General features: G+C 39.0%; 1 protein-coding gene and 1 pseudogene across 1 annotated transcript in view; both read right to left on the bottom strand.

Moving 5' to 3' along the window:
* The window catches only part of LOC104084665 ((-)-camphene/tricyclene synthase, chloroplastic-like), a 187584-nt gene that overhangs the window by 28484 nt on the left and 136663 nt on the right, over positions 1-22437 (bottom strand). The gene's annotated exons all lie outside the window — the stretch shown is intronic.
* The window catches only part of LOC117273830 ((R)-linalool synthase TPS5, chloroplastic-like), a 32317-nt pseudogene continuing 21675 nt past the window's right edge, over positions 11796-22437 (bottom strand).

Raw genomic sequence — 22437 nt, forward strand, 5'->3', positions numbered from 1 at the left:
TATTTGCCCAGGTTTATCCTTTATGCGATCACGGGCAAATAGGCTGCCCAACATTTGCTCTAAGTGAACGCGGCATCGCTCTTGCGAACGCGAAGCACAGCTTCTCAGCCTTCCGTGATTGCAGACTACCTTATGCGATCGCGTAGCACAAAGTTTGTGCTTCAACTTCTGCCTCATTCCTTCTTCGCGAACGCGGCATGGCCCTCACGTTTGCGGTGACTTAGTTTTTGCAGTTGTGCGATTGCATAGTACAAATTTCATCAGTGACCATTAAGTCTTCGCGATCGCTGTCACAGTCACGCGATTGCATAGAAGGAAACTAGTAGCAGCAGGTTCAGCAGTTTCATGGCTCCGAAATGCGCCGATCATGATCCAAATTACACTCGAGCCCTCGGGGTTCCAAACAATATATGTACACCAATTCATAAACTTAATACGAACTCTCTCGCGCAATCAAAACACCAAAATAATGCCTAGAACTCCGAATTAGACACCAAATCAAATGAAAATTTTAAGAAAACTTTAGAATTTCTATTGTAACAATCGGACGTCCGAATCACGTCAAACCAGCTCCGTTTCTCACCAAATTTGGCAGACAATTCATAAATATAGTAATGGAGCTATACCGGGTTCTGGAACTAAAATACGGATCTGTTATCAACAAAGTCAAACATTAGTCAAATCTCTTAAGTCATTAAACCTTTAAACTTAAACATTTTGACAACATGCGATAACTCTAGTTAGGGACCTCCGAATTCGATTCCGGGCATACGCCCAAGTCCCACATCACGATAAGAATCTACCGAAACTGTCAAAACACTTATCTAGATCAGTTTGCTCAAAACGTTGACCAAAGTCAACCCAATTGAGTTTTAAAACTCTATTTCACATTTTAATTAATTTTTCACATAAAAACATTCTGAATAAAATTATGGACTGCGCACGCAACTCGAGGAAAAATGAATGGTGCTATTTGATTTCTCATAACACAGAAATAATTATTAAATTTAAGGATGACCTTTTGGGTCATCACATTCTCCACCTCTAAAATAAACGTTCGTCCTCGAAAGGAATTAGAAAGGTACCTGAGCTGGTGAAAAGGTATGGATATTTACTCCACATGTCCGACTCGGACTCCCAGGTAGATGCTTCTACCGGCTGACCTCTCCATTGCACCCGAACCGAAGGATAACTCTTAGATCTCAACTGTCGGGCCTGTCGGGCTAGAATAGCTACCGGCATAAGTTAATTCTTTGTCCAATTGGACTGAGCTGAAATCTAATATATGGGACGGATCTCCATGCTATTTTCGGAGCATACACATGGAACACCGGATGAACTGCTGATAAACTAGGTGGTAGTGCAAGCCTGTAGGCTACTTTACCCACCTTTTTCTAGAATTTCAAAGCGTCTAATATACCTAGGGCTCAACTTGACCTTCTTTCCGAATCTCATTACACCTTTCATAGGTGAAACCCGGAGCAATACTCTTTCTCTAACCATGAATGCAACGTCACGAACTTTACGGTCGGCATAACTCTTTTGCCTAGACTGAGATGTGCGAAGTCAATCCTGAATAATATTGACCTTATCCAAGGCATCCTGTACCAAATCGGTACCCAACAATCGAGCCTCTCCTGGTTCAAACAGGCAACGAGCGAACGACACCGTCTACCGTATAATGCTTCGTATAGAGCCATCTGAATGCTTGAATGATAGATGTTATTATATGCAAACTCCGCAAGTGGCAAGAACTGATCCCAAGAACTTCCAAAGTCTATAACATAAGCGCGAAGCACTTCTTCCAATATTTGAATAGTGCGATTTGACTGTCTGTCTGTATGAGGATGAAATGATGTACTCAACTCAGCCTGCGTACCTAACTCACGTTGTACAACCCTCCATAAGTGCGAAGTGAACTGCGTAATAATAGACAAGGGCACACCATGAAGGCGAACAATCTCACGAATGTAAATTTCAGCTAACCGCTCTGAAGAATAGGTAACTACCACTGGAATGAAATGTGCTGATTTGGTTAACCTGTCCATAATGACCCAAACTACGTCGAATATTCTCTGAGTCTGTGGGAGCCCAACAACAAAATCCATAGTGATATGCTCCCACTTCCACCAGGTCTCTGATGCTCGAACTTGACTTGTTCACAATTTAGACACCGAGCTACATATGCCACTATATCCTTTTTCATTCTCCTCCGCCAATTATGTTGCCGCAAATCTTGATACATTTTGGCAGCCCCTGGATGAATAGAATACGTGGAACTGTGTGCCTATTCAAGAATTAATTCACGAAGCCCTTCCACATTAGGCACACAAATACGACCCTGCATCTGCAGAACTCCATCTTCCCCCGCATCAACCTGTTTGGCGTCATCGTGACACAACATGTCCTTAAGGATAAGAAAATGAGGATCATCATACTGTCGCTCTTTGATATGCTCATATAAAGAAGACCGAGCAACTGTATAAGCTAGAACCCGGCTGGGCTCTGAAACATTCAACCTCACAAACTGATTGGCCAAAGTTTGAAAATCTGCAGCTACCGACCTCTCACTAACTGGAATATACGCAAGGCTGCCCATACTCACAACCTTTCTACTCAAAGCATCGGCCACCACATTGGCCTTTCTGGGGTAATACAAAAAGGTAATATCGTAGTCTTTCAACAGCTCCAACCATCTTCTCTGCCTCAAATTAATATATTTTTGTCTGAATTGATACCGTAGACTACGATGATCTATGAATACTTCACATGACACACCGTAGAGGTTGTCTCCAAATCTTCAGCGCATGAACAATGGCTGCCAATTCTAAGTCATGAACATGATAATTCTTCTCATGGACTTTCAACTGCCACGACACATGAGCAATCACTCTACCATCTTGCATTAATACTGCACCAAGTCCAATATGAGATGCATCACAATACACCGTGTAAGACCCCGAACCTATAAGTAATACCAATACTGGGGATGTAGTCAAAACTGTCTTGAGCTTTTGGAAGATCTCCTCACACTCTTCGGTCCACCTGAATGGAGCACCCTTATGGGTCAATCTGGTCTTAATAGTTGTTCATAATCAATTACAGAATCGTCAATTAACTTCATGTTAACAAAAATCTCGTTTCAAACCTTCACAATACTGATAACGAGATGTGAGGTATGAAGACCTCATAATTATTTACCCAAATTAACGAGTCACATTTAACGCCACCTGGGCGGGTACCAACCTCGTTGGTTAAAACTCAATAATTACAACACGAATTTGGCAAGTATGCACAGAGAATTCCGTATAAGAATTTACAAATAAGACTAACAGGCATGACTCCCTATTAGTAGTATAGTATAAATTTAATTTCGCAAGGGAGAACTTAAATACAAGAATTTTCATCACAAGGATCTCGTCTTTATATAACTTCCACCTTAGCTCATAGCCCGGTTTAAACATATCAATTTATATTAAAATACGAGGATCTCGTCCTTAGTTCTAAATCACAAGTAATATGCACATTGTGCCAATCAAAACTTTTCATTTTCTCCTTTTAAATAATTTTCATTAAATAAAATCACAACACATAATGAACCCCACACAAGTAGCGCATATAATTCATAATTTGTAATTAATTATATAGAAATTACATCAAAACCTACCGAAATGAGTAACAGAAAGTCACCTTTAGCCTCGCAGCTCTTATTATTGACCAACATGGAATGATAGGAATAGTTTTCTCCATAGAATCTTCCAACAGGAGTAAACACATAAGTAGATTATAGAATTACGAAGCTCACTCATAAGTGAAGTACAATAGGAGGACTCGTCATGATACTCTTGACCAAATCAAGTTACGAAAATTATTCCTTTATATTAAATCGAGGTCGTACCTGTAACGACACCATCTGATGTAGCGACCTCCGCCATACCATAAAACAAATATATATATATCAACTGCTGGGCCTCCAGCTCTAGGACGCCCTCTACCAGCCCATCCTCCACCCCTAACTGGTCGTGTAGGTGGTGTAGTAACTGCAATGGGGCACGTAGCATGAGTGCTTTGATGAAATATGTCTCTCCCAAGTCTGGGTCAATTTTCTCATGATGTGCCTAGTATCACCGCATTTATAACAACCCCTTTGTGGGTTTGGCTGCTCATACTGAGTCTGTGCCAGATAACTGGAATAACTATCGTAGGAAATTCATGTCGGTAGTGCATTAAAAGAACTTACTGGAGCATCTCGAGTAATCCGATGTGCGGACTGGGCTGACCGACTACCTAAGCCTCCGCCATAATGATTTATAGTTGCAGAGTAGAATCCACTGAATACTACACAACCTCGAGACCTCTTGGTCTCCTTAGTTTCCTTTTTCCTCACCCCGAACACGTTTTAATATCTTGACAATTTCTACCACTAGCGAAAATGAAGTATCAACCTGTAGCTCCCGAGTCGTACAAAATTTTACGATCATAATTGAGTCCTTTAATGAGTCAATGGACTCTCTATCTAGTTGTATGAAGAAAAGTAAGGTTATCACGGGCTAACTTATTGAACCCAAAAGCATATTCTGACACCGTCATGGTGGTCTGTCGCAACCGTTCAAAACCTATGCGCCACACATTACGGAGAGTCCGGGAAACAAACTCTTTCAAAAGCATTTCTGAGAACTGAGCCAAGTGGGCGGTGTGGCATTGGATGGTCTTCCCTCTTCACAGGCTTGCCACGAACACCGATGGAGAATTATCTCTCCCAAGGCCAATTAATTCTTTTGTTATACTGACTCAACACTGTTAAGTTGATCCATTTCTTAACATACTCTTCGATTCTTCTTTGGGGTAACCCTTACCCCTATTTATATATAACGATAAAAAAAGTAGAGCTCCATACAGACAAATCTCGACACGAACTATATAGTCCAGAATCTTGTCAACCACTGTTCTTCCTTCGAAGCACCCTAAAATCTACAACTGTGACGTCCACGCTGAGTAGACCTTCTGTAAATTTAAAGTTGTTTGTCTAACTCCTTTGGTACTAAAGTATAAGATTATCAAGGAGGAGGATATACCACAAGTCCCAGCCTTATCCTTTACAAAATCTCAGGCCGTAATCATGTGTACATTTTTGGGGAACCGTTCAGTACCACATATATACATTTCAGGCCAAAACTGATATAACATATGACCGCGCAATCTACCCATTGATAGTGGACTCCCCACTCGGCGTGAAGTCATAGGTCACAACGTCCGATGATCTACAATATTAATCTTCACAGCTCGTATAATTCAACTAGATACCAAGGTCCATTGCCCCCCCCCCCCTCCACATGATTCACCGGGTGGTCTCTCAATACGTCGGCATCTTCAGTCAGAACCACACGTTGAGGCAATGTTTGAGCATCTCTGGCTCCCTCGTAGTCCATCTACGGCATCACGAATTGTCGACGCACAACTGATAGTGAGTGCGCAATGTCATACACGAGTGGATACAAAGGAATATGAGATATATGTTTCAAGCTAAATCAATGTCACATGATAAGGAATGAAAAAAGCGGAATTATTCCTAAACTCTGTAGCCTCTGTAATATAATTACAAACATCTCAGTACCGATCCTTCAAACTCTACTAAGCTTGCTCGTGACTCGTGAGACCTAGGTACCTAAGGCTCTGATACCAACTTGTCACGACCTGAACTTCCCACCTTTGGAATCGTGATAGCGCCTAATATTTCACCTTCTAGGCAAGCGAACGTTAGAATATAATTAGCCATTTTAACACAATTTTAAATTAATTAATAACAAAGAAACAAATGCAGAAATAAAGTCTGAAATAAAGGGAACACTCCATAATACTAGGGATGTATGAATACCATCCCAGAACTGGTGTCATAAATGCACGAGATTCTAGAATAATACAAATAAGAGTCTGAACAAAATAAAGATGTCTGAAAGAAAGCACCTAGCCAAATTAAAATAGACGGGGACTTCAGAACTGCGGACGCCATGCAGTTATACCTCAAGTCTCCTATGGTAGCTGAAATCCGAACAAGTCTATGGTACGCCGCTGGGACCAACTCCAAAATCTGCACAAGAAGTGCAGAGTGTAGTATGAGTACAACCGACCCCATGTACTCTGTAACTGTTGAGCCTAACCTCGACGAAGTATTGACGAGGCTAAGGCATATCACTTACATTAACTTATATGCAATAATGGTAATAACAACAATAATAGAAATAAAACAAGTAAATCATTTCAACAGTTGAAGCCAACTCGACAGTCATATCCAACTATTATTTCAATCCATTTCTGTTGCGGCGTGCAACCCGATCCAACAATATAATTCTTTAATAAATTTTCGTTGTGGCGTGCAACCCGCTCCAACAATATAAACTTAAAATATAATCCATTGCGATGTGCAATCCGATACCCCAATTTATTCATTTTTATTTCCGTTGTGGCGAGCAACCCGCTCCAACAATATAAATTAACAACTCTTAAAGGTAATAAAAATACTCCAATAAATACCACATTCAATAAGATACTATTAGACAACAAACATACAATAATTATGATCTATTTAGAAATAAGTGATGACAAGTAGCAATTAATTATGGAGAATAAGGACGAATTAGGTAATTTAATAATTAGTATGCTAAATGTCAAGTAGCAATTAAGTTACATAAATCAAATAAGCATATAGCAATTATAGCATGGATTCAAGGCATAATATTGAGCAAGGAATATGAGAGAAATAATTAATTGATGATTTAAAATAATTTATGATTTTCCAATAATTATGCAAACAATTAATTTGATGTCGTATAGACACTCGTCACCTCGCCTATACGTCGTTCACATGAATATCACATAACAGATAATTCAAGGGTTCTATTCCCTCAAGTCAAGGTTAACCACGACACTTACCTCGCTTTGCAACCAAATTCAAGATTCCAATAAACCTTTGCCTCACGAATTCATGTCTAGAATCCTCAAATCTAGTCATAAATAATTCAATATACTTAACACGAATCGTAGGAATTAATTCCATATAAATTTATTAATTTTCAGGATTAAAATCCAAAATTTATTTTAAATATTGACAATGGAACCCACATCTCAAATTTCGGAAAAACTCCCAAAACCTACACACTTGTTCCGATACGAGTTTAACCATATAGAAATTATTGAATTCCGACATCAGATTGACCTTCAAATCTTCATTTTACATTTTTGGTAGATTTTATAAAAATCTAATTTTTCTTCCATAAATTCACGGATTCATAATGTAAATGAGTATGGAATCATGAAATATAATCAATATAGGATACGAAACACTTACCCCAATGCTTTCCCGTGAAAATCTCTCAAAAATTGCCTTACCCGAGCTCAAAATCGTAAATGGTAGGAAATGGGACGAAATCCCATTTATAGAACTTAAGTTCTGTTTGTCCAGGTTTATCCCATATGCGATCGCGGACAATGCTTCGCGATCGCGAAGCACATTTTTAGACTGCCCAGCATTTTCTCTACGCAAACGTGAAGCACAACTTCTTAGCCTTCAGCGATCGCGGACTACTTTAGGCGATCGCGTAGCACAAATTTTGTGCTTCAGCTTTTGCCTAATTCCTTCTCCGCGAACGCGGCTTGGCCCTCGCGTTCGTGCTGACTTAGTTGCGGCAACTGTGCGATCGCGGACCTCACTATGTGATCGCATAGTACAAATTTTATCTGTGACCATTAAGCCTTCGCGATTGTGGACACAGTCACGCAATCGCATAGATAGAAACCAGTAGCAGCAGGTTCAACAGTTTCATGGTTCCGAAATGCGTCGATCATGATCTGAATTACACTCGAGCCCTCGGGGTTCCAAACCATATATGCATACCAGTCCAAAAACTTAATACGAACTCGTTCGCATAATTAAAATACCAAAATAACGCCTAGCACTACGAATTAGACACCAAATCAAATAACATTTTTAAGAAAACTTTAGAATTTTTATTTTAACAACCGGACGTCAGAATCACGTCAAACCAGCTCCGTTTCTCACCAAATTTGGCAGACAATTCATAAATATAGTAATGGAGCTATACCAGGTTCCAAAATTAAAATACGGACCCGGTATTAACAAAGTCAAACATTAGTCAAATCTCTTAAGTCATTAAACCTTTAAACTTAAAACTTTCGACAACATGCGATAAATCGAGCTAGGGACCTCCGAATTTTATTTTTCACATACGGTCAAGTCCTAAATCACGATACGGACCTACCGGAATTATCAAAATACTGATCTGGGTTCGTTTACTTAAAATATTGACCAAAGTCAACCCAATTGAGTTTTAAAGCTCCATTTTATATTTTAATCAATTTTTAACATAAAAACTTTTCGTAAAAATTTACCGTCTATGCACGCAAGTCGAGAAAAGTTGAATGGTTCTATTTGATATCTCAGAATACAAAAATAATGATTAAATTTAAAGATGTTCTTTTGGGTCATCACATGTATATATCTAACTCACTCTGTATTAACATAGCAGTTAGACACATAATGAAACCTTCTTCTTCCTCTCTCGCTTTGTTCTCTCTACTCTAACTTCCTTCTTGATCGCATGCAATTGTCTTCCCCGCTAGATCTGTACACAGATTCAATCTTGGTATTAGAGCAGGCGATTTGAGATTGGATCAAAGATTTCAATATTCCAATTGGCTGCCATTTTCAAAGCTTAAGCTGGTCAGTCTTGGCAGAAACTGGAAATCTATAAATCGATCACAATCACCCACTATTTTTACAATAAACTGATACTCCTGAAATGGCGTTGATAGATATCAAGCTTACAGGACCAGAAAACTACGCCCTGTGGAACAGATCAATGAAAATGGCTTTGTTAGTGAAAAACAAGCTAGGGTCATAGATGTAACGTTTTAAAAAGCTCTTATAAAGGAGAATTGAGGCATCAATGGTAATAATGTAATGTTGGGGTGCTTTCGTGAATATGTCGCATTGTGTCTATTGAATTGTATCCAAACATCATCTACGCATCAGATGCGAGGAAGGTATGGAATGAATTTATGGAACGTTTTAACAAATCAAACCTTACTAGATTTTATCACTTATGGACGACAATAGGAACACTAAGTCAAAGTACCGACTCTATAACATCCTATTATACTAAGATGAAGGATTTATAGGATGGGATGGATTTAATGGTGCCAGGACCTGGATGTGATTGTGGGGAAACCATGCCTTTTCTAGATCAATTTAAAAACTTGTACTTGTTGCAATTCCTTGTTGATTTAAATGAAAGCTACAGTCACGTGAGAAGTGATATCCTACTTAAAACACATGTGTTGACTACGAATTAAGCATAAGCATTAGCAGTTCAAGAAGAGAGTCAATGAACACTTAGTGTAGTCAGTTCAGACAAAGAGCCTTTAACTATGCTAGCTGGAAGAGGATAAGGTTTTAAGGCAGAAAGGAAACCAGGTCTCATATGTGATTACTGTGGTTACAAAGGTCACTTAAAAGAGAATTGTTACAAGATTATAGGCTATCCACCAGGCTTTAAAAGCAAGAAAAACCTCAAAATTCTGGTGTGAAGGGTAATGCTAATGTGTCAGCTAAAGAAAGAAGGAGTTCTAATACTATTACTCAGACACATGAGCATTACTTCATAGAGGATCAATACAAACAACTGTTGGGACTCTTGAATAAACCATATCCTGATCCAGGTGACTGTCATACTCTGATACCAGGTATAACTTCATTGTTGTCTAAAGCATTTAACTATTATTAGATAATAGATACATGTGCCACACATCATGTTACACCCTATAAAAAATTATTAGATAAACAAAAGATTGTAAACCAAAATAACAATGGTGTGAACGTGCCTACAGGAGGTAAATGTCATGTAGCGCATACAAGAAATGTGAAGATATTAGACAATTTGATATTAAGCGATTTACCGCATGTTCCTAACTTTAAATTTAATTTAATGTCACTCTCTAAATTGACTAAGGATTTGTCATGTTGTGCTGCATTCTTCCCTGATTTATGTGTATTTCAGGATCTTTACAGTGGGAAGGTACTGGGGATTAGTAAAGAACACAATGGTTTATATCTGCTGAAAAAGGAGAAAAATTATACCTTAGTCTTTTCAAAGGGCTTCTTGAGACAGTAGAGTCTCGTGATGATAACGTGAAATAAAACGATAAAAGAAAATAAAAATATTGCAAAGAAAAGAGAGAGAATTCTATTGTTTTTTTAGGATGAATTACAATGGAATAGAATCCCTCTATTTATAGGGGAAAAGTGACTTAACCACAAAGTAACAAACCCTAAAGTTTCTCTAAATATAGACATTCACCTTAAATACAATTCTATTTATAACAAATTTTCTATTTTTGCTAAGACTATTTTTTGTTTTTGTTGTGTTTCAGATGACATTTTGTATTTGATTAATTTTGTTAGGAGTTGTATCATATTTAGCTTAAACATTTACAAGGCATAATTGGTGATAAATTTGAAAAATGAAGTTGTCTTAAATTATTTTTATAGTAATTATTGATAAATCTGATATTTATAATAACTAAACGTATTTTAGTAATAAATTTAATAGTTATCGTTCAATATGACCAGTTAAACTAAATAATAAAAATATTTTATTAAACTATATCAAATGATACAATCTATTTACACGTACATTGTGAAATGATGGGTAACAACCATCAAAATAAATTATATATCGCGTAATTAATAAGTTCACTACTTTCTCTTACTCACTACTGCTTTCACTAACAGTAGTATTATGCAAGCACAAGTTAAGAGTCTTATTTGATACAAATAAATTATACTAGTATCTAACTTTAATTATAGGGATGGATTGGGAGTCAATGGATTTGGAATTGTTATATGCTCAAAATGTACTTTGGAGATGCTATTTTTAATATCGGCGTTTGAAATTCCATGCCGATCTCCATGCAGATACATGCACTGTGCCGTTCATGCAGTATTCTTTGCAACTGTTATCTCTAGATTTGTCCTAGTTCATTTTACTCCGACATCGATAATATTATTTCTAGCTTGAGGGAAATTAATCTCACAAGACTAGGTTTGCTCTACTTGCGTGGTTTGCATTTATCTTTTGTGTTTTATTTCATAATTAATCTGATTTACCACTTTGTATTAAATTGGATCATGAATCCTTAAAATCGTGTATAAATTCAATTGTTATCCGATTTTAAGGATAAACAAACACGAAAATATCCATTATATGTTATTACCTATTTGAAGTGATTGGAGCATTATGTTATTGATCGCTTTCCCATCTATTTGTTCTTTTATTCTATTTTTCTATTTAACTCCATCTTACAGTATTAGAATCTTCACCTCAGATTTCAAGTTCATTTACGCTACCCTTTTTTGATATCCCTTTTATAAATATATTCTCCATCCACGTTTTTCTATTTTTGCTAAGACTATATTTTGTTTTTGCTTTTTTTTTTTTGGATGACATTTTGTATTTGATTAATTTTGTTAGGAGTTGTATAAATTTATAGCTGTAATATTTACAAGGAGTAATTGGTGATAAATTTGAAAATGAAGTTGTCTTAAATTATTTTCATAGTAATTGTTGATAAATCTAATATTTATAATAATTCAACGTATTTTAGTAAATTTAACAGTTATCATTCAATACGACCACGACCAGTTCAACCGAATACTAAAATATTATTAAAGTATATCAAATGATACAACACGTACATCTTGAAATGATGGGTAACAACCATCAAAACAAGCTATATATTGCATAATTAATAAGGTGACTCATTGCTGCTTTCACGAACAATATTACGCAAGCACAAGTTCAGAGTCTTATTCGATACAAATAAATTATACTACTATCTAGCTCTAATTATAGGGATGGATTAGGAGTCAATGGATTAGGAACTGTGATATGGACAAAAAGTATTTTGGATATGCTATTTTTAATTTCAGCGTTTTGAATTCCATGCCCATCTCCATGCAGATACATGCACTGTGCCGTTCTTGCAATATTCTTTGCGATTTCAACAAATGTTCCAGAAAATAGCAAGTTTTCCCTTTGAGCTTTGTTCATCATTTCCCATGTCTCCTTTATCAAATGTTGTATGCGTTCTCTAGCCTCTTCTTCGGAAATACCCTTTTCATTTATGTAACACTAAATAGACTTTGGAACGTTCCCCCTTTCCAATTCATACTGAAATAAATATAGGAAAAGAAAAATTATAGTATGAGACATCGAGAATTTGAAACGTCTATTAATTATTTTTGAATGCCATATATTTCATACTATTTTGATCCGAAAGAAAATAAGGGCTTATTTTTCTGGACGGATTTGAAACCTTGTATTCGTTGCCCCTTGTTACTATAGACCTAAACAAATTTGAATTCGAAATGCAAACTCATCGCAATTCGTTCATTTCTTATTTTGAATGTATATGTCATTATGAAAGTTTTTAAAACGCTATAACATTTATAAATTTTGAAATATCTTTCTTTAGTCACATATATCTCCATATATTCAATTGGACCATAAAATAGATTAGAATGAGGAGCCGTACAAATTTCATGTGAAGGAAAAGGTATAAAAGCATACCGATGGTGTCCCTAAATTATCAGCGAAGCGAACAATTGTTGAAGACCAGCGAATTATGTCTGGGTACTTGCTTAGTGATTCCAATTCCTCTTTGGTAATTGGGTTGGTAACTAAGAAGAATGCATGGATTAATATCATAGGAATTGCAATTGAGATCCATGCGTTATCCACGTATTCATGCAGAGTTGACTATGTCCATTATAGTACCATCTTGCTTCTCATAAGTAAGCTTTGCACAAGTCTGCCCACTAATTAATTAACGTGCATGCGTTTCAAATAGCATATTAGATATATAGGAAATTAATAAAATAGGCATGTTTAATCTCTGGGACAAAACATATATTCTAAATACAACGATATGAATTCTTACTGATTTTGTAAGGTAGGGTAGGACGTTGATACCCTGCTCTTTAAGAACTTCATACGCCATTTCATTGATTGTGTAGAACAACGCAAGGTACATTACTTTCATGTATTCTGGAATCTGCTCCATTGCTTTTAGCTCCCATCTGAATGTATTAATTATAACCAGAAAAATATATTTTTACATTCTAACCGAACGTGAATAGAGGGGTCAATTAATTATTAGAGCAAGTACATCTTTTCAAGACCCAACATAGCTAGTCTACAAAAATTTGAACGTACGTGAAAAGAAGAAGCTAATTAGAAAAAAATCTTGAAAATGTTAGTCTCTTAATCATGGGAGTTGAGTAACGCATGGTTTGTGTTAACTGTAAATCAAGATAAATGAAGTTAGAGATGTAGTTGCTCTCATAAAATTAACTTTCTATAGCATTAGTGAAGAGTTGTAACGCATGATAAGTCCCATAAATATCATCAATGGTTGTAACAAGAGCATTGATCTTTGTCAGCATTATTCGGCAGTGTCCTTGTTGAGGCTCAAATACTTTCCTTGCTGCCCAAAATGTAACGACCCGACCGGTTGTTTTGAGCTCTAGCGCGTTTTCGGTGGTTTGAGGTCTAGAGTAGCTTCACTTCATGTTTTATGACTTGTACGCGTGGTCGGAATTTAATTTCGGAAAGTTCGGAGTTGATTTGGAAAGAAAATTTTTATTTCGAAATCCTTAAGTTGAAAGAATTGACTAAGATTGGATTTTAGAGTAAACGGCCTCAGAATTGGGATTTGAAGGTTCCAGCAGGTTCGTATGATGATTTCAGACTTGGGAGTATGTTCGGATCGGGTTTTGGATGCCCCGGGAGCGTTTTGGCACCTATTGCAGAAGTTAGCATTTTGAAAGAATTCCATAAATTTGGGTTGAAGTGCATTTCGATATTATCGATGTCCGTTTGGAATTTTTGAGTCCGTGAATAGCTCTGTATGGTGATTTCAGTATTGGGAGCGCGTCCGGAACTGGATTCGGAGGTCCGTAGGTCATTTTGGAGTCGTTCGGCGAAATTTAGAAATTTGGAGGTTTTTGAGAAGTTTGACCGGAAGTAGACTTTTTAATATCGGGGTCAGAATCTAATTCCGGAAGTTGGAGTAGGTCTGTAATGCCAATTATGACTTGTGTGAAAAATTTGAGGTGAATCGGACGCGGTTTGATAGGTTTCGATATCGAATATAGAAGTTTGAAATTCTAAAGTTCATTAGGCTTGAAATGGGGTGCGATTCATGAATTCGACGTTGTTTGATGTGATTTGAAGGCTCGACTAAGTTCGTAATGTATTTTGGGATGTGTTGGTATAATTGAGTAAGGTCCCGAGGGCTCCCGGGTGGTTAACAGATCGAATTTGGAATTTGAAGAAGAGTTGAGGCAGCTGATATCTGGTGTGATAATCCATCGCGGGGGCGAAGCTGCAGGTGCGAAAAATCCATCGCGGGTGCGAAAAAGCCATCGCGGGTACGAAACCGTAGTTGCGAAAAATGCCATTGTGGGTGCGAAGCCGCAGGTGCGAAACATTCATCACGGGCGTGAAGCCGCAGGCGCAAAGAATTTTGCCGCGGGCGCGATGCTCGCTGGGCAGTGAGTGTATAAAGCGGGGATTTGAGCATTTTTGCTCATTACTTCATTCTTGGACGATCTTTGGAGCTTCTTGAGAGGAGAATTCACCTAGCAACTTGGAGATAAGTTAATTCCCACCTATTGCAAGTTAAATACATGGTTAATATATGGATTTAGACATGAAAATTAGTAGAAATTGTGAGGTTTGGGTAGAAAACCTAGAATTTGGTATATTTGGATTTTACCACGAATTTGAGCTTGGGATTGGACATAAGTCATATATTTGAGTTCGTAAGGTGTCACCACCCAAAATCTCACATGTCGTGATGGTACCTATCTCAATACTAGACAAGCCGAAAATCTCAATAATCCACCATATCTTTTAAATTTGAAAACAAATTATTAAATTCAGCGGAAGAAATCTTAAATTTCAAATATAACACTCTCAAAACCCGGTGTCACTGAGTATGTGAATATTTAATATGTGTACAATGATTGACTAATAAAAACCACTGTATGAAAATATAAAACAGTACAATAACTGAAGGAAAGAGAGACAAGATCAGCGGATGTCAAGCAACTACCTTGAAAGTCTCCAACTGATAGTACTCTGAAATCTAAACAATCTCCGTGTCCGAAAGCACCTGGATCTGCACACGAGGTGCAGAGTCTAGTATGAGTACAACTAAATCAATAAGTAACAAGACTAACCTCTAGGCTGGAAGAAATGATGAGCTCTGCAGTTATAATCCAGTAAAAGTAATGGTACAGAAATGTAGGCATGCTTTCAAGTTCAATAGTTAAACTCAATACAAGTGAAATAGATCAATACTGCATGATATGAGGAATATGACATCTCAGTAGAAATACCTCATGTAAATACTGGTCACAAATTATCCGGTCACTCGGTACCGTTTATGGCCAATCCAGCCTAGGGGTGTTCCAACCCGTATATAAATACACATCGACTGACAGTCAATCACTCAGTACCGTATAAGGCCAATCCAGCCCTGGGATAATTTATCCCTATATATAAATGATACTGACAAGATCCAATGTCCAGATAACTCATTACAATACAAATAAGTAAGGCAAGTCCATGCCCTAGGAAAATCCATCCCAAATATATATATATATATAAGTAGTAAGTAAGGCAAGTCCATGCCCCGGGAAGTCCATCCCGAATATCGATGATCATCTATGCTCATTGGGGGTGTGTACAGACTCCGGAGGGTCTCCTTCAGCCCAAGCGTAATGCAAAGCCAATTTGGCCTAGTTCAGGCGGGCAGTCCCGATACGTATAATCATAAAGCCGTAAGGCCTGTTGCAGGCGGGCAACCCCGATCCATAAAATAGTAAAGCCAATAAGGCCTGCTGCAGGCGGGCAGCCCCAATCCAAATAATAGTAAAGCCAATAAGGCCTGCTGCAGGCGGGCAACCCCGATCCATATAATAATGATGTATAAAGCCATTATGGCTTGCTGCGTTGCGCAACGCAATCCCATAAATATCCTCACAATGGACAATTATAACTAAGTGTGAAATGTATATTTTTGAACAATTAATTCAACGACAACACGATCCCATGGGTCCTAAAATATCGACACATAGCCTAAACATGATATTTATCACAAGTCTCAGCTCAATTCCTCTAACACGTGCCACATGTTCATATAATAACATGATTCTTTAATTTTACAACTTCACAGGATTTATTCAAGACACAATTTCTATGGTGCACGTCTACGTTTCGTCACCTATCGTGTGAGTCACCTTCAACAATTTATATCATACCAAATTCAGGGATTCATACCCTTAGAACAAAGTTTAGAAGTGTTACTTACCTCAAACCGTGTAATTATTTACTCCGCTATGCCTTTGCCTCGTGAATTGGCCTCCAAACGCCTTAAATCTATCCACGATTCATTCGATTCAGTCAATAAAATTTATTGGAATTAATTTCATAAGAAAATACTAATTTTCCATAAAAATCTGAAATTTAGCTCAAAACATGCCCATGAGGCCCACGTCTCAGTACCCGACAAAAGTTACAAAATCTGGAAGCCCATTCAACCACGAGTCTAACCATACTAAGTTTACCAAAATTCGACAACAACTCGATGTAATGACCCAACGGTCATTTTAACTTTTGGAAACACGTTACCTTAGATAAAACTCCCCGAACATGTTTTTATTAATTTATGACTCGCGGGGATGGTTGGTTCGGGATTTAGAAGTGTGTAGGTTGAAGTCGAAACACTTGGTTCCTTAAGTTAGCTTTAAGTAGACAAGTTTGACTTCGGTCAACATTTTGAGAAAACAACCACGGAATTAGGATTTGACGGTTTCAATAGGTTCGTATAATGATTTTGGACTTGGGCGTATGTCCGAATCGGGTTTTGGATAACTCGGGAGCGTTTTGACGCTTAATAGTAAAAGAATCAACTATTTGAAGGTTTAAAATTCTTTAAATTTGGTTTGGGGTAGGTTTTTGAGTAATTGAAGTCCGTTTGAAATTTCGAGTTTGGAAATAGTTCCGTATAGTGATTTAAGACTTGCACGCAAAATTTCATGTTATTCCGAGTAGTTTAAGTATATTTCGGCGCATTGGAAGTAAATTGAAGAACTTGAAATTCTTAAGTTTTAATCAATTTGGTTTAGGGTATGATTCTTAGATTTGATGTTGTTTTACTCGTTCCTAGAGTTCGAGCGAGTCCGTTTTATGATTTCAAACCTGTTGGTATGTTCTGGCGGGGCCCCGGGGGTCCCGAGTGTTAATCGGACGAGGCTCGGACCAAGTTGAAAGTTGGGAGCCAAACCTGAAGCTCCCAGTTACTGTCAGAATCACACTTGAGCTTGGCAAGCCGCACGTGCGACACTCGCAGGTGCGGCAGTAGCTCTCTGGAGAGAACCTCGCAGATGCGAGTTTTTGTGTGCAGAAGCGGAAAAGAGAAGGGGGCAATCGACCGCAGATGCGGAGAATTTGCGCACCTGCGAATGCGCAGGTGCGAAGAAGGGTGCGCAAAAGCGACCTTGGCCCAGGCGAGTGAAACTCGCACCTGCGAGGATTTTCTGCAGGTGCGGTGCACGGTCCGCAGGTGCGGTATACGGTCCGCAGGTGCGAAAATGACTGTTGGGCAGAATGTGTTAAAAATTTGGGCTCAGTCATTTTGAGCCCATTTTCTTCCATTCTTGGGCGAATTTGGAGCTTTTTGAGAGGATATTTCAACTAACAACTTGGAGGTAAGTTAATTCTATACCCTTTGAGTTAAATACATATATTATGGGTAGATTATAACTAGTAAATCTTAGAAATCAAGAGTTTAGATGAAAAACCTAGATTTTTATAAAAATAAAATTTTAACCACGAAAATAGTTATGGAATTGGATAGAAGTTATATATTTGAGTTCTTGAGATTATGGGTAACGTTTCCATCAGAAAATTTCCAAAAGCCAAGCACGTGGGTTCGAGGTTAATTTTAGGAATTTTATCATTTTGTATAAGGTAATTTATTTAATAGATAAATTTTGAATCATTTAGCATATATTAATTATTTTATATAACTTTTGAATAGTTTTGGATTTTTCGGCATCGAATCGAGAATTTTACGCCCCGCGATAATTGGAAAGTGGACTTTGAGACGAGGTAAGTCTCTTGTCTAATCTTGTGAGGAGAAAATTACCCCATAGGGATTAAATTGAATAATTGTTGCTAATTGCGGGGGCTACGTACGCACGAGGTGACGAGAGTCCGTGCGTAGCTACTATTAATGCTAAAGTCCGGGTTGTTTAGGACTCAAAACATGAATTACTTGTGTAAATTGTATTCTTTGTCTAATTAATATTAATTGATATATATATATATATATATATATATATATATATATATATATATATATATATTGTGATTTGTTAGATAAATATATTAAAGGATGGAAATGTCATATACTTGATTTTACGTTTAAATTATTTAATTGTTAAAAGAAATTGTTCTTCCTCCCGAATTTATCTTATAATAAATATACTCTCCTTCCGGAGGTACATAAGAAAATGTCTTCCTTTCTTGTGGAGCGGGCCGAAAGCCTCGGCAGGATAGAAGTATCTATGGATCGTGCCGCACGTCTCTCGACAGTGTACATGACACTCCGGATCGGGCCGTACGTCCTCGACAGAAATCGTGCTTAATAATAATATTTACACGATACTCTATCTTTCTTCACCATTCCTCTACTGGCTGTATCGTCCTTTTGCTTTATGTTGACGACATCATCTTAACTGGTGACAACGGATCTCTTCTCACTCAATTTATTCACCGTCTCAGTAAATATTTTGCCATGAAGGACTTGGGTTATCTCAATGACTTCCTTGGCATTGAAGCTCAGCGTGACTCCTCTGGCCTTCTTCTGTCACAAACCAAATATGCTTTAGATTGATTCCGCCGGACCAACATGCTTGGTTGCAAACCTTGTGCTACACAAATTGCTTCCGGTTCTAAACTTTCAGCTTTGGATGGTACACCTCCCTCTGATCCTCAGGCCTATCGGAGTACTGTTGGTGCTCTCCAATATATCACTCTCACTCGACCGGACCTCAGCTATGCTGTTAATCATGCCTGCCAGTTTATGGCCAATCCCATCACTGTTCATGATCAGTGTCTTAAACGCATTTTAAGGTATTTGAAAGGCACTCTCCATTATATTATGGTCTTAGATTTCCTCATCGCCCTATCTCAACACTTTTTTTTGTTACTCTTATGCGGGGCTGGTTGTCCAACAATTCGTCGCTCAACCACTGGATTCTGCATTTACTTTGGTGACAATCTAATTTCTTGGGGCTCTAAAAAGAAACCAACAGTTGCCCGTGCTAGTGCAGAAGCTGAATACAAAGCGTTAGCTATCACTGCTTCGTCTTCTCTTAGGTTTCTTCCTCCCGCGCCCGTCGCCGCCCGGCCTGCGTTAGAGGGGAAGATTAGCAAAGCGGGAAAAGAAAGAGGGAAGGGGAGCAGCATCTTATTCTCTTCGCGAGAACTTCCGGATCGTAGAAGCATTCGGAACGGGCTCCGCGTTCAGTGTCTCTCCTTGTATTTTTCATTCTGTCTATTTTTATTTCAGACAGTATTTGAGGTTTTGTATAATCTACTAGATGCTCATACACTTGTGACACCAGGTATTGGCACACACATTGGTAGAATTTGGTATTTTATTATTTTCTTGGTTTTAAATTTGGTCAATGTATGCTTAATTTATTAAGTTGGCTTGCCTAGCTGTAGTGTTGGCCGCCATCATGACCTCTAAGTGAAATTCGGTTGTGACAACATGGTATCAGAGTCAGGTTCACGTAGGTCTCACAAGTTATGAGCAGGCCTAATAGAGTATTGCGGATCGGTACAGAGATGTCTGTACTTATCTTCGAGAGGCTATAGGGTGTTAGGAAATTACCTTTCTTCATATTCCATCGTGCAATTGATGTAGTTCTAAATATCCTTCTCTTATTCTCTCTTAGATGGTGACAACGCGCTCGAATTAGGTTCCAGGCCAGGGAAGAGCTACTCCCCCAGTTGCTAGAGGCCGAGGTATAGGCCGAGGGAGGGCTCCAACCCGTGGTAGAGGGCGAGGACGTCCCAGGACATTTCCAGTTATGCCGCCAGTGGGTCCACCAGAGAACCCCATTGTTGAAGAACATGATGAGGTGCCTATGGCAGAGCCAGCTCCAGTGGATTTCACATCTGCATCGGGATTTCAGGATGTCATGGGTCGTATGCTGTGGTACATGGACAATATGACTCAGGCCGATTTATTTCCGGCAGACCTAACCATATCTCAGGCGGGCGGGGGAACACAGACCCTTACCATGCAGGCTCATAGATAGGCAATTACTGTATATCATACCTAGGGTGCACTACCCATGGGTGGAGCCCAGCCAGTGACAGCAGCTACACTTGAGCCCAAGCCAGCTGTAGTCGCTGATCCTCAGAATCTATTGGACAGATGGACTAGACTACATCCTCCTGTCTTTGGGGGTGAGCGACATGAGGATCCACAGGACTTCATTGATCGTTGCAAGGAAAAACTGCATAACATGAGGATATTGGAGTCTCATGGGGTAGACTTTGCTACTTTTCAGCTAGAGGGCAGAGCCCGTAGATGGTGGCAGTCTTATGTTCTTGGCAGAACAGCAGATTCTCCTCCCATGACTTGGGACATGTTCACTCGTATTTTCCTGGATAGGTGTATTCCACCCTCCCAGAGGGAAGAGTTGCGGTTTCAGTTTGAGCCGCTCCAGCAGGGTCAGATGTCAGTGACCGATTATGAGGCGAGGTTTTCTGAATTATCTCGCCATGCACTTATGATACTCCCTACTGAGGCGGATAGAGTGCAGAGGTTTGTAGCTGGTTTACATACTAGTATTCAGGCCACTATGGCTAGAGAGGTTGAGATGGGTACTTCTTATGAGCTAGTTGTAGAGATAGCCCGGAGGATTGAGGGTGTGCGTCAGCGGAGCCGAGAGCATATTAAGAGAGATAAGCGGTTCAGGTACTCTGGAGAGTTTAGCGGTACTCCGTCTGGGGGCAGAGGTCAGTTCGTGAGAGGGCAGTTCAGTAGACCCCTATTTCTAGCACCACCACCTCCTCGAGGTACTCCAGTGCGACCTTATCTCAGTGCTATACCAGAGAGTTCTTACCGCCCACCAGCTATTCAGGGTCCTTCCAGTGGGTATTTAGGTCCCCAGGGCCAGACTCTTAGTCAACAGCCCATCGCACCAAAGAGTTGTTATGAGTGCGGGGATCCCAGTCACATGTGGAGGTTTTGCCCCAAGCTTCGGGGTAGACCAGTATAGCAGGGTCAGCAGCCTATGCTTACCGGACCAGTTGCTCAACCAGTAGTCTGACCACCAAGAGGTGGAGGACAGGTGGTTAGGGGCTGTCCTAGAGGTGGAGGTCAGCCAGGCGGAGGCCAGCCAGTTGGCGCTCCAGTTTTGTTCTATGCTTTTCCGGCTAGACCAGATGCAGAGGCCTCAGATGTTGTGATTACAGGTATTATTTCTATTTTCGGCAAAGATGCCTCAGTATTATTTGATCCAGGATCCACGTATTCATATGTGTCATCTCTATTTTCTCCATTCGTGGGTGTTTCTCGTGAGTCCTTGAGTACTTCTGTTTATGTGTCCACTCATGTAGGCGATTCTGTTATTGTGAACCGGGTCTACTGGTCTTGTATTATTACATTCTGTGGTTATGAAACTAGAGTAGATCTTTTATTGCTCGAGATGACCGATTTTGAAATTATTCTGGGTATGAACTGGTTATCTCCATATCATGCTATTCTAGATTGTCATGCCAAAACTGTTACCTTGGCTATTCCATCTTTGCCTAGGCTAGAGTGGAATGGTTCATCGGTTAGTTTATTTAATCGGGTAATTTCTTTTATAAAGGCTCAACACATGGTTGAGAAGGGTTGTTTGGCTTATCTAGCCTATGTTCGAGATACTTTTGTAGAGACTCCAGCTACTGATTCAGTGCCAGTAGTTCGGGAGTTCTCCTATGTATTTCCTTTAGATCTTTTAGGTATGCCACTTGATCGGGATATTGATTTCTGTATTGACTTGGCTTCAGATACTCAGCCTATATCTATTCCACCGTATCGTATGGCTCCGAAAGAATTAAAAGAGTTGAAAGAACAGCTTGAAGGGTTACTAGCCAAAGGGTTCGTCAGACCGAGTGTACCACCTTGGGGTGCACCAGTATTATTTGTGAAGAAGAAATATGGCACAATGAGAATGTGTATTGACTATCGCCAATTGAACAAAGTTACTATTAAGAACAAGTACCC

This window comes from Nicotiana tomentosiformis, chromosome 6, assembly GCF_000390325.3.
Source record: "Nicotiana tomentosiformis chromosome 6, ASM39032v3, whole genome shotgun sequence".
Taxonomy (NCBI): Eukaryota; Viridiplantae; Streptophyta; class Magnoliopsida; order Solanales; family Solanaceae; genus Nicotiana; species Nicotiana tomentosiformis.